Genomic DNA, 14575 nt, shown 5'->3' with positions numbered 1-14575 from the left:
GCCATTTAGACGTTGGCAGACCGGAAGTTGGGGAGTCCAATTAGAAACACCTGTGAGAGTGGGGAAGGGGGAAACGCCAACATACACAACATGACGGAGAAAGACAACAAGAGCGAGACTACTAAAGTAAATAGATATTTAAAAAACATTTCGAGTTTCTTTCTGTCTACGTAAGTAGGCAAAATATAAAACGTTGTGATTTAGCTTTTTTCCAAGAACCGGATGAATTTCCTTTCCGTGGAATACGCTGCTGCGTGGCGCGTGGCTGAGCGCCGATCCCCGGAGCAGGTCGGAATTAATCATGTTTATCGTCTTTTTTTAGGTCTTTACTTTGCTTTTGTTGGCGTGCATTTTCTATGAAAGTCTCACTCATTAGTTTGAAATTAGTTTTTGCTTATAATTGCATTTATTTAGGATGGACTGGTAAAAACTTTCTGAAATGTTGTGATATCCAGTGTAATTAGCAGTCTTGAATGCATCATTACAGAGCCTGACACACCTACACACCGCATTCACGATATTGCGCACAGCATGTACTTTATCAGATGCAACAATTTGAATACGAAAACTTTATCAATTCATTCTAAATAACAAACATATATCTACGACAGCTTGTCGCCCTCTGATGTATTCTTAAAACTGTGAAAACTGCACGTGCAGACAGGATTTTAAATTTTTTCTTAAATGGAAATTCAAATTTAATTTCTGACGCCTTATAATGAATGTTGCGCTCTTTAATCGTTATATTTAAACAGAAAAACTAGGTTTCTCCTGAATTCTTTGCTTAATAACTGTCGTAGGCTACTTTATGAGGGGATCTTCAATTAGTGGCGTTTATAGCTTCCCTTAACTCCACCTGCTTCTGTCGGCAGCATTTTATCACAGTAATCTAAGTTCAAGGAATTGATTGTTGGATTATTTCAGTTTATTTGGCTTTGCTTTGGTGATGAATATCTGTAGACCATCTCTGTCGTTCTGGTTGAAAATGTCATTAATCTTCCGGCCGCGAGACAAAATCAATGTAGTTGATTCAAAGTGTGCAACATAACAAGACTGACGACTGGAAATTATATCAAAGTGGAAATAATTATTAAAATTAATTTAACTATATTCTATATATATTTAGAATATTTTTTTTTAAATTAATATTTGTATATATTAAAAAATCCCACTTGTTGATAAATTCAAGATGCTGTCTTCCAATGTTTTTATGTTACAAAAATTACCACTTGGGGGCACCACAGTTGGAAACTTTGGTAGAGTATTATGTTTGCCACATTGATGCTAAGGACAGTTTTAACAGAAAGTTTTATATGTCAATCATTTGAATAACTTACAGTGTCTGTAAAACTTTCTAGCAGGACTGGATTTAAAGGATTACTTCTTCAGGAGAAAAGAGTTAAATTCTGTTCTGGGATAGTCAAGATGATGACACTTAGGTCATTTTTTGTGATTGGCCAATCCATCAGACAGCAAACATGAAAAAACAGAGGTATTTTTTCTGTGAAATGCAGCCAAAATAAAGCACATTTAAATGCAAGTTTATATTTCATGGATAATTCAGCGCACATTAACAGTGCTAAGTTAACTCGGTACTGTTTGTCTGCAATGCACAATATTCACAATGCATAACTCTTATTTATTACAGCTCCCAATGTAAAGCTGCTCAACACCATCTGCAGTCTCCAGTCCAGCTTCATACTGAAGGTGGGTGGTTTAGCGTCACACTTTATCCCGACACACGCAACTTTACTCATGATAATATCTCATTAAAAAGCACTGGATACTATGATGACTTGGGGCCTCAACCAGCTATAGTTCACCTTATGAGTTTGACTGTCACAGCATTTCAGGTTTCTTGTCTTACACTGATCCTTTTTTTTATTAAATTCTCAAGAAACACCAAAAAATGACACAAGCATTCAGATTTCTTTTATTAGTTGAAAGGTTTGTGAAGCAGTGTGCTGGCCTTAAAAACTCTTTTTACATTCATGTGCACCAAAATTCAATGAAGCAATAAACTGCAGACAATCTGTAATCAGAACGGATGTAAAATTGGTGATTTAATCTTTAAATTAAAAAAATTAAGTGTGCACTTAGTGCTCTTTTTTTTATCTAGGTGATCCAAATCTGCATATCCTCACAATATATAAAATGTTTCCGAAAACAAAAATTATATGTCCTAGACAACATATTTGTGTGACTTTTTGAAGAAGTTTTTAATACATTATTTAAAACAGAGGAAGTACTTTTCTCGAGTAGAATTGGCTACTTGTACTGTCATAAAACAAGTCATAGTATAGCATGTAATAAAATAATTCATAATACAGCATGTCATAAAAGAAGCCATAGTATAGCATGTCATAAAAGAAGTCATGGAATAGCATGTCATAAAAGAAGTCATGGAATAGCATGTCATTAAAGAAGTCATGGAATAGCATGTCATAAAAGAAGTCATGGAATAGCATGTCATAAAAGAAGTCGTAGTATGGCATGTCATAAAATAAGTAATGGAATAGCATGTCATAAAATAAGTCATGGAATAGCCTGTCATAAAAGAAGTCATAGTATAGCATGTCATAAAAGAAGTCAGGGAATAGCATGTCATAAAAGAAGTCAAGGAATAGCATGTCATGGAAAAGCATGTCATAAAATAAGTCAGGGAATAGCATGTCATAAAATAAGTAATGGAATAGCATGTCATAAAAGAAGTCATGGAATAGCATGTCATAAAAGAAGTCATAGTATAGCATGCCATAAAAGAAGTCAGGGAATAGCATGTCATAAAAGAAGTCAAGGAATAGCATGTCATGGAAAAGCATGTCATAAAAGAAGTCAGGGAATAGCATGTCATAAAATAAGTAATGGAATAGCATGTCATAAAAGAAGTCATGGAATAGCATGTCATAAAAGAAGTCATAGTATAGCATGTCATAAAAGAAGTCATGGAATATCATGTCATAAAAGAAGTCATGGAATATCATGTCATAAAAAAAGTCATAGTATAGCATGTCATAAAATAAGTAATTGAATAGCATGTCATAAAATAAGTCATGGAATAGCATGTCATAAAAGAAGTCAAGGAATAGCATGTCATTGAATAGCATGTCATAAAATAAGTCAGGGAATAGCATGTCATAAAAGAAGTCATGGAATAGCATGTCATAAAAGAAGTCATGGAATAGCATGTCATAAAAGAAGTCATGGAATAGCATGTCATTGAATAGCATGTCATAAAATAAGTCAGGGAATAGCATGTCATAAAATAAGTCATGGAATAGCATGTCATAAAAGAAGTCAAGGAATAGCATGTCATTGAATAGCATGTCATAAAATAAGTCAGGGAATAGCATGTCATAAAAGAAGTCATGGAATAGCATGTCATAAAAGAAGTCATGGAATAGCATGTCATAAAAGAAGTCATGGAATGGCATGTCATAAAATAAGTCAGGGAATAGCATGTCATGGAACAGCATGTCATAAAATAAGTCATGGAATAGCATGTCATAAATTAAATAATGGAATAGCACGTCATAAAAGAAGTCATGGAATGGCATGTCATAAAAGAAGTCAGGGAATAGCATGTCATAAAAGAAGTCAAGGAATAGCATGTCATAAAAGAAGTCAGGGAATAGCATGTCTTAAAATAAGTCATGGAATAGCATGTCTTAAAAGAAGTCATATTATAGCATGTCATAAAAGAAGTCATGGAATAGCATGTCATAAAAGAAGTCAGGGAATAGCATGTCATAAAAGAAGTCATAGTATAGCATGTCATAAAAGAAGTCAGGGAATGGCATGTCATAAAATAAGTTATGGAATAGCATGTCATAAAAGAAGTCAGGGAATAGCATGGCATAAAATAAGTAATGGAATAGCATGTCATGGAATAGCATGTCATAAAATAAGTCAGGGAATAGCATGTCATGGAATAGCATGTCATAAAATAAGTAATGGAATAGCATGTCATAAAAGAAGTCAGGGAATAGCATGGCATAAAATAAGTAATGGAATAGCATGTCATAAAAGAAGTCAGGGAATAGCATGTCATAAAGTAAGTCAAGGAATAGCATGTCATGGAATAGCATTTCATAAAATAAGTAATGGAATAGCATGTCATAAAAGAAGTCAGGGAATAGCATGTCATAACATAAGTCATGGAATAGCACGTCATAAAAGAAGTCATGGAATGGCATGTCATAAAAGAAGTCATAGTATAGCATGTCATAAAAAAAGTAATGGAATAGCATGTCATAAAGTAAGTCAGGGAATAGCATGTCTTAAAATAAGTCATGGAATAGCATGTCTTAAAAGAAGTCATATTATAGCATGTCATAAAAGAAGTCAGGGAAAAGCATGTCATAAAAGAAGTCATAGTATAGCATGTCATAAAAGAAGTCATGGAATAGCATGTCATAAAAGAAGTCATAGTATAGCATGTCATGGAATAGCATGTCATAAAATAAGTCAGGGAATAGCATGTCATGGAATAGCATGTCATAAAATAAGTAATGGAATAGCATGTCATAAAAGAAGTCAGGGAATAGCATGGCATAAAATAAGTAATGGAATAGCATGTCATAAAAGAAGTCAGGGAATAGCATGTCATAAAGTAAGTCAAGGAATAGCATGTCATGGAATAGCATTTCATAAAATAAGTAATGGAATAGCATGTCATAAAAGAAGTCAGGGAATAGCATGTCATAACATAAGTCATGGAATAGCAAGTCATAAAAGAAGTCATGGAATGGCATGTCATAAAAGAAGTCATAGTATAGCACGTCATAAAAAAAGTAATGGAATAGCATGTCATAAAGTAAGTCAGGGAATAGCATGTCATAAAAGAAGTCAAGGAATAGCATGTCATAAAAGAAGTCAGGGAATAGCATGTCTTAAAATAAGTCATGGAATAGCATGTCTTAAAAGAAGTCATATTATAGCATGTCATAAAGAAGTCAGGGAAAAGCATGTCATAAAAGAAGTCATAGTATAGCATGTCATAAAAGAAGTCATGGAATAGCATGTCATGGAGTAGCATGTCATAAAAGAAGTCATAGTATAGCATGTCATGGAGTAGCATGTCATAAAATAAGTCAGGGAATAGCATGTCATGGAATAGCATGTCATAAAATAAGTAATGGAATAGCATGTCATAAAAGAAGTCAGGGAATAGCATGGCATAAAATAAGTAATGGAATAGCATGTCATAAAAGAAGTCAGGGAATAGCATGTCATAAAGTAAGTCAAGGAATAGCATGTCATGGAATAGCATTTCATAAAATAAGTAATGGAATAGCATGTCATAAAAGAAGTCAGGGAATAGCATGTCATAACATAAGTCATGGAATAGCACGTCATAAAAGAAGTCATGGAATAGCATGTCATAAAAGAAGTCATAGTATAGCATGTCATGGAATAGCATGTCATAAAATAAGTCAGGGAATAGCATGTCATGGAATAGCATGTCATAAAATAAGTAATGGAATAGCATGTCATAAAAGAAGTCAGGGAATAGCATGGCATAAAATAAGTAATGGAATAGCATGTCATAAAAGAAGTCAGGGAATGGCATGTCATAAAAGAAGTCATGGAATGGCATGTCATAAAATAAGTAATGGAATAGCATGTCATAAAAGAAGTCAAGGAATAGCATGTCATGGAAAAGCATGTCATAAAATAAGTCAGGGAATAGCATGTCATAAAATAAGTAATGGAATAGCATGTCATAAAAGAAGTCATGGAATAGCATGTCATAAAAGAAGTCATAGTATAGCATGCCATAAAAGAAGTCATAGTATAGCATGTCATAAAAGAAGTCAAGGAATAGCATGTCATGGAAAAGCATGTCATAAAAGAAGTCAGGGAATAGCATGTCATAAAATAAGTAATGGAATAGCATGTCATAAAAGAAGTCATGGAATAGCATGTCATAAAAGAAGTCATAGTATAGCATGTCATAAAAGAAGTCATGGAATATCATGTCATAAAAGAAGTCATGGAATATCATGTCATAAAAAAAGTCATAGTATAGCATGTCATAAAATAAGTAATTGAATAGCATGTCATAAAATAAGTCATGGAATAGCATGTCATAAAAGAAGTCAAGGAATAGCATGTCATTGAATAGCATGTCATAAAATAAGTCAGGGAATAGCATGTCATAAAATAAGTCATGGAATAGCATGTCATAAAAGAAGTCATGGAATAGCATGTCATAAAAGAAGTCATGGAATAGCATGTCATAAAAGAAGTCAAGGAATAGCATGTCATAAAAGAAGTCATGGAATAGCATGTCATAAAAGAAGTCATGGAATAGCATGTCATTGAATAGCATGTCATAAAATAAGTCAGGGAATAGCATGTCATAAAATAAGTCATGGAATAGCATGTCATAAAAGAAGTCAAGGAATAGCATGTCATTGAATAGCATGTCATAAAATAAGTCAGGGAATAGCATGTCATAAAATAAGTCATGGAATAGCATGTCATAAAAGAAGTCATGGAATAGCATGTCATAAAAGAAGTCATGGAATAGCATGTCATAAAAGAAGTCAGGGAATAGCATGGCATAAAATAAGTAATGGAATAGCATGTCATAAAAGAAGTCAGGGAATGGCATGTCATAAAAGAAGTCATAGTATAGCATGCCATAAAAGAAGTCATAGTATAGCATGTCATAAAAGAAGTCAAGGAATAGCATGTCATGGAAAAGCATGTCATAAAAGAAGTCAGGGAATAGCATGTCATAAAATAAGTAATGGAATAGCATGTCATAAAAGAAGTCATGGAATAGCATGTCATAAAAGAAGTCATAGTATAGCATGTCATAAAAGAAGTCATGGAATATCATGTCATAAAAGAAGTCATGGAATATCATGTCATAAAAAAAGTCATAGTATAGCATGTCATAAAATAAGTAATTGAATAGCATGTCATAAAATAAGTCATGGAATAGCATGTCATAAAAGAAGTCAAGGAATAGCATGTCATTGAATAGCATGTCATAAAATAAGTCAGGGAATAGCATGTCATAAAATAAGTCATGGAATAGCATGTCATAAAAGAAGTCATGGAATAGCATGTCATAAAAGAAGTCATGGAATAGCATGTCATAAAAGAAGTCAAGGAATAGCATGTCATAAAAGAAGTCATGGAATAGCATGTCATAAAAGAAGTCATGGAATAGCATGTCATTGAATAGCATGTCATAAAATAAGTCAGGGAATAGCATGTCATAAAATAAGTCATGGAATAGCATGTCATAAAAGAAGTCAAGGAATAGCATGTCATTGAATAGCATGTCATAAAATAAGTCAGGGAATAGCATGTCATAAAATAAGTCATGGAATAGCATGTCATAAAAGAAGTCATGGAATAGCATGTCATAAAAGAAGTCATGGAATAGCATGTCATAAAAGAAGTCATGGAATAGCATGTCATAAAATAAGTCAGGGAATAGCATGTCATGGAACAGCATGTCATAAAATAAGTCATGGAATAGCATGTCATAAATTAAGTAATGGAATAGCACGTCATAAAAGAAGTCATGGAATGGCATGTCATAAAAGAAGTCAGGGAATAGCATGTCATAAAAGAAGTCAAGGAATAGCATGTCATAAAAGAAGTCAGGGAATAGCATGTCTTAAAATAAGTCATGGAATAGCATGTCTTAAAAGAAGTCATATTATAGCATGTCATAAAAGAAGTCAGGGAATAGCATGTCATAAAAGAAGTCAGGGAATAGCATGTCATAAAAGAAGTCATAGTATAGCATGTCATAAAAGAAGTCAGGGAATGGCATGTCATAAAATAAGTTATGGAATAGCATGTCATAAAAGAAGTCAGGGAATAGCATGGCATAAAATAAGTAATGGAATAGCATGTCATGGAATAGCATGTCATAAAATAAGTCAGGGAATAGCATGTCATGGAATAGCATGTCATAAAATAAGTAATGGAATAGCATGTCATAAAAGAAGTCAGGGAATAGCATGGCATAAAATAAGTAATGGAATAGCATGTCATAAAAGAAGTCAGGGAATAGCATGTCATAAAGTAAGTCAAGGAATAGCATGTCATGGAATAGCATTTCATAAAATAAGTAATGGAATAGCATGTCATAAAAGAAGTCAGGGAATAGCATGTCATAACATAAGTCATGGAATAGCACGTCATAAAAGAAGTCATGGAATGGCATGTCATAAAAGAAGTCATAGTATAGCATGTCATAAAAAAAGTAATGGAATAGCATGTCATAAAGTAAGTCAGGGAATAGCATGTCTTAAAATAAGTCATGGAATAGCATGTCTTAAAAGAAGTCATATTATAGCATGTCATAAAAGAAGTCAGGGAAAAGCATGTCATAAAAGAAGTCATAGTATAGCATGTCATAAAAGAAGTCATGGAATAGCATGTCATAAAAGAAGTCATAGTATAGCATGTCATGGAATAGCATGTCATAAAATAAGTCAGGGAATAGCATGTCATGGAATAGCATGTCATAAAATAAGTAATGGAATAGCATGTCATAAAAGAAGTCAGGGAATAGCATGGCATAAAATAAGTAATGGAATAGCATGTCATAAAAGAAGTCAGGGAATAGCATGTCATAAAGTAAGTCAAGGAATAGCATGTCATGGAATAGCATTTCATAAAATAAGTAATGGAATAGCATGTCATAAAAGAAGTCAGGGAATAGCATGTCATAACATAAGTCATTGAATAGCACGTCATAAAAGAAGTCATGGAATGGCATGTCATAAAAGAAGTCATAGTATAGCACGTCATAAAAAAAGTAATGGAATAGCATGTCATAAAGTAAGTCAGGGAATAGCATGTCATAAAAGAAGTCAAGGAATAGCATGTCATAAAAGAAGTCAGGGAATAGCATGTCTTAAAATAAGTCATGGAATAGCATGTCTTAAAAGAAGTCATATTATAGCATGTCATAAAGAAGTCAGGGAAAAGCATGTCATAAAAGAAGTCATAGTATAGCATGTCATAAAAGAAGTCATGGAATAGCATGTCATAAAAGAAGTCATAGTATAGCATGTCATAAAATAAGTCAGGGAATAGCATGTCATGGAATAGCATGTCATAAAATAAGTAATGGAATAGCATGTCATAAAAGAAGTCAGGGAATAGCATGGCATAAAATAAGTAATGGAATAGCATGTCATAAAAGAAGTCAGGGAATAGCATGTCATGGAATAGCATTTCATAAAATAAGTAATGGAATAGCATGTCATAAAAGAAGTCAGGGAATAGCATGTCATAACATAAGTCATGGAATAGCACGTCATAAAAGAAGTCATGGAATGGCATGTCTTAAAAGAAGTCATAGTATAGCATGTCATAAAAAAAGTAATGGAATAGCATGTCATAAAGTAAGTCAGGGAATAGCATGTCATAAAAGAAGTCAAGGAATAGCATGTCATAAAAGAAGTCAGGGAATAGCATGTCTTAAAATAAGTCATATTATAGCATGTCATAGAAGAAGTCAGGGAAAAGCATGTCATAAAAGAAGTCATAGTATAGCATGTCATAAAAGAAGTCATGGAATAGCATGTCATAAAAGAAGTCATAGTATAGCATGTCATGGAATAGCATGTCATAAAATAAGTCAGGGAATAGCATGTCATGGAATAGCATGTCATAAAATAAGTCAGGGAATAGCATGTCTTAAAATAAGTCATATTATAGCATGTCATAGAAGAAGTCAGGGAAAAGCATGTCATAAAAGAAGTCATAGTATAGCATGTCATAAAAGAAGTCATGGAATAGCATGTCATAAAAGAAGTCAGGGAATAGCATGTCTTAAAATAAGTCATATTATAGCATGTCATAGAAGAAGTCAGGGAAAAGCATGTCATAAAAGAAGTCATAGTATAGCATGTCATAAAAGAAGTCATGGAATAGCATGTCATAAAAGAAGTCATAGTATAGCATGTCATGGAATAGCATGTCATAAAATAAGTCAGGGAATAGCATGTCATGGAATAGCATGTCATAAAATAAGTAATGGAATAGCATGTCATAAAAGAAGTCAGGGAATAGCATGGCATAAAATAAGTAATGGAATAGCATGTCATAAAAGAAGTCAGGGAATAGCATGTCATAAAGTAAGTCAAGGAATAGCATGTCATGGAATAGCATTTCATAAAATAAGTAATGGAATAGCATGTCATAAAAGAAGTCAGGGAATAGCATGTCATAAAGTAAGTCAAGGAATAGCATGTCATGGAATAGCATGTCATAAAATAAGTCATGGAATAGCATGTCATGGAATAGCATGTCATAAATTAAGTAATGGAATAGCACGTCATAAAAGAAGTCATGGAATGGCATGTCATAAAAGAAGTCAGGGAATAGCATGTCATAAAAGAAGTCAAAGAATAGCATGTCATAAAAGAAGTCAGGGAATAGCATGTCTTAAAATAAGTCATGGAATAGCATGTCTTAAAAGAAGTCATATTATAGCATGTCATAAAAGAAGTCAGGGAATAGCATGTCATAAAAGAAGTCAGGGAATAGCATGTCATAAAAGAAGTCATAGTATAGCATGTCATAAAAGAAGTCAGGGAATGGCATGTCATAAAATAAGTTATGGAATAGCATGTCATAAAAGAAGTCAGGGAATAGCATGGCATAAAATAAGTAATGGAATAGCATGTCATGGAATAGCATGTCATAAAATAAGTCAGGGAATAGCATGTCATGGAATAGCATGTCATAAAATAAGTAATGGAATAGCATGTCATAAAAGAAGTCAGGGAATAGCATGGCATAAAATAAGTAATGGAATAGCATGTCATAAAAGAAGTCAGGGAATAGCATGTCATAAAGTAAGTCAAGGAATAGCATGTCATGGAATAGCATTTCATAAAATAAGTAATGGAATAGCATGTCATAAAAGAAGTCAGGGAATAGCATGTCATAAAGTAAGTCAAGGAATAGCATGTCATGGAATAGCATTTCATAAAATAAGTAATGGAATAGCATGTCATAAAAGAAGTCAGGGAATAGCATGTCATAACATAAGTCATGGAATAGCACGTCATAAAAGAAGTCATGGAATGGCATGTCATAAAAGAAGTCATAGTATAGCATGTCATAAAAAAAGTAATGGAATAGCATGTCATAAAGTAAGTCAGGGAATAGCATGTCATAAAAGAAGTCAAGGAATAGCATGTCATAAAAGAAGTCAGGGAATAGCATGTCTTAAAATAAGTCATGGAATAGCATGTCTTAAAAGAAGTCATATTATAGCATGTCATAAAAGAAGTCAGGGAAAAGCATGTCATAAAAGAAGTCACAGTATAGCATGTCATAAAAGAAGTCATGGAATAGCATGTCATAAAAGAAGTCATAGTATAGCATGTCATGGAATAGCATGTCATAAAATAAGTCAGGGAATAGCATGTCATGGAATAGCATGTCATAAAATAAGTAATGGAATAGCATGTCATAAAAGAAGTCAGGGAATAGCATGGCATAAAATAAGTAATGGAATAGCATGTCATAAAAGAAGTCAGGGAATAGCATGTCATAAAGTAAGTCAAGGAATAGCATGTCATGGAATAGCATTTCATAAAATAAGTAATGGAATAGCATGTCATAAAAGAAGTCAGGGAATAGCATGTCATAAAAGAAGTCAGGGAATAGCATGTCATAACATAAGTCATGGAATAGCACGTCATAAAAGAAGTCATGGAATGGCATGTCATAAAAGAAGTCATAGTATAGCATGTCATAAAAAAAGTAATGGAATAGCATGTCATAAAGTAAGTCAGGGAATAGCATGTCATAAAAGAAGTCAAGGAATAGCATGTCATAAAAGAAGTCAGGGAATAGCATGTCTTAAAATAAGTCATATTATAGCATGTCATAAAAGAAGTCAGGGAAAAGCATGTCATAAAAGAAGTCATAGTATAGCATATCATAAAAGAAGTCAAGGAATAGCATGTCATAAAAGAAGTCATGGAATAGCATGTCATAAAAGAAGTCAGGGAAAAGCATGTCATAAAAGAAGTCATAGTATAGCATGTCATAAAAGAAGTCATGGAATAGCATGTCATAAAAGAAGTCATAGTATAGCATGTCATGGAATAGCATGTCATAAAATAAGTCAGGGAATAGCATGTCATGGAATAGCATGTCATAAAATAAGTAATGGAATAGCATGTCATAAAAGAAGTCAGGGAATAGCATGGCATAAAATAAGTAATGGAATAGCATGTCATAAAAGAAGTCAGGGAATAGCATGTCATAAAGTAAGTCAAGGAATAGCATGTTATGGAATAGCATTTCATAAAATAAGTAATGGAATAGCATGTCATAACATAAGTCATGGAATAGCACGTCATAAAAGAAGTCATGGAATGGCATGTCATAAAAGAAGTCATAGTATAGCATGTCATAAAAAAAGTAATGGAATAGCATGTCATAAAGTAAGTCAGGGAATAGCATGTCATAAAAGAAGTCAAGGAATAGCATGTCATAAAAGAAGTCAGGGAATAGCATGTCTTAAAATAAGTCATATTATAGCATGTCATAAAAGAAGTCAGGGAAAAGCATGTCATAAAAGAAGTCATAGTATAGCATATCATAAAAGAAGTCAAGGAATAGCATGTCATAAAAGAAGTCATGGAATAGCATGTCATAAAAGAAGTCAGGGAATAGCATGGCATAAAAGAAGTCATAGTATAGCATGTCATAAAAGAAGTCATGGAATAGCATGTCATAAAAGAAGTCATAGTATAGCATGTCATGGAATAGCATGTCATAAAATAAGTCAGGGAATAGCATGTCATGGAATAGCATGTCATAAAATAATTAATGGAATAGCATGTCATAAAAGAAGTCAGGGAATAGCATGGCATAAAATAAGTAATGGAATAGCATGTCATAAAAGAAGTCAGGGAATAGCATGTCATAAAGTAAGTCAAGGAATAGCATGTCATGGAATAGCATTTCATAAAATAAGTAATGGAATAGCATGTCATAACATAAGTCATGGAATAGCACGTCATAAAAGAAGTCATGGAATGGCATGTCATAAAAGAAGTCATAGTATAGCATGTCATAAAATAACTAATGGAATAGCATGTCATAAAAGAAGTCAGAGAATAGCATGTCATGGAATAGCATGTCATAAAATAAGTAATGGAATAGCATGTCATAAAATAAGTAATGGAATAGCATGTCATAAAATAAGTCAGGGAATAGCATGTCATAAAATAAGTAATGGAATAGCATGTCATAAAATAAGTAATGGAATAGCATGTCATAAAATAAGTCAGGGAATAGCATGTCATAAAAGAAGTCATAGTATAGCATGTCATAAAATAAGTAATGGAATAGCATGTCATAAAAGAAGTCAAGGAATAGCATGTCATTGAATAGCATGTCATAAAATAAGTCAGGGAATAGCATGTCTTAAAAGAAGTCATGGAATAGCATTTCATAAAATAACTAATGGAATAGCATGTCATAAAAGAAGTCAGAGAATAGCATGTCATGGAATAGCATGTCATAAAATAAGTAATGGAATAGCATGTCATAAAATAAGTCAGGGAATAGCATGTCATAAAAGAAGTCAGGGAATAGCATGTCATAAAAGATGTCATGGAATAGCACGTCATAAAAGATGTCATGGAATAGCATGTCTTAAAAGAAGTCAAGGAATAGCATGTCATAAAAGAAGTCATGGAATGGCATGTCATAAGATAAGTCAGGGAATAGCATGTCATAAAATAAGTCAGGGAATAGCATGTCATAAAATAAGTCAGGGAATAGCATGTCATAAAATAACTAATGGAATAGCATGTCATAAAATAAGTCAGGGAATAGCATGTCATAAAAGAAGTCATAGTATAGCATGTCATAAAATAAGTAATGGAATAGCATGTCATAAAAGAAGTCAAGGAATAGCATGTCATAAAATAAGTCAGGGAATAGCATGTTTTAAAAGAAGTCATGGAATAGCATGTCATAAAATAAGTAATGGAATAGCATGTCATAAAAGAAGTCAGGGAATAGCATGTCATAAAGTAAGTCAAGGAATAGCATGTCATGGAATAGCATTTCATAAAATAAGTAATGGAATAGCATGTCATAACATAAGTCATGGAATAGCACGTCATAAAAGAAGTCATGGAATGGCATGTCATAAAAGAAGTCATAGTATAGCATGTCATAAAATAACTAATGGAATAGCATGTCATAAAAGAAGTCAGAGAATAGCATGTCATGGAATAGCATGTCATAAAATAAGTAATGGAATAGCATGTCATAAAATAAGTAATGGAATAGCATGTCATAAAATAAGTCAGGGAATAGCATGTCATAAAATAAGTAATGGAATAGCATGTCATAAAATAAGTAATGGAATAGCATGTCATAAAATAAGTCAGGGAATAGCATGTCATAAAAGAAGTCATAGTATAGCATGTCATAAAATAAGTAATGGAATAGCATGTCATAAAAGAAGTCAAGGAATAGCATGTCATTGAATAGCATGTCATAAAATAAGTCAGGGAATAGCATGTCTTAAAAGAAGTCATGGAATAGCATT

The sequence above is a fragment of the Semicossyphus pulcher genome, unplaced genomic scaffold (genome assembly GCF_022749685.1).
Source record: "Semicossyphus pulcher isolate SPU_LCO1_2020_fin unplaced genomic scaffold, fSemPul1.0.p SCAF_20, whole genome shotgun sequence".
Classification (NCBI taxonomy): Eukaryota; Metazoa; Chordata; class Actinopteri; order Labriformes; family Labridae; genus Semicossyphus; species Semicossyphus pulcher.
This window is presented reverse-complemented; position numbering follows the sequence as displayed.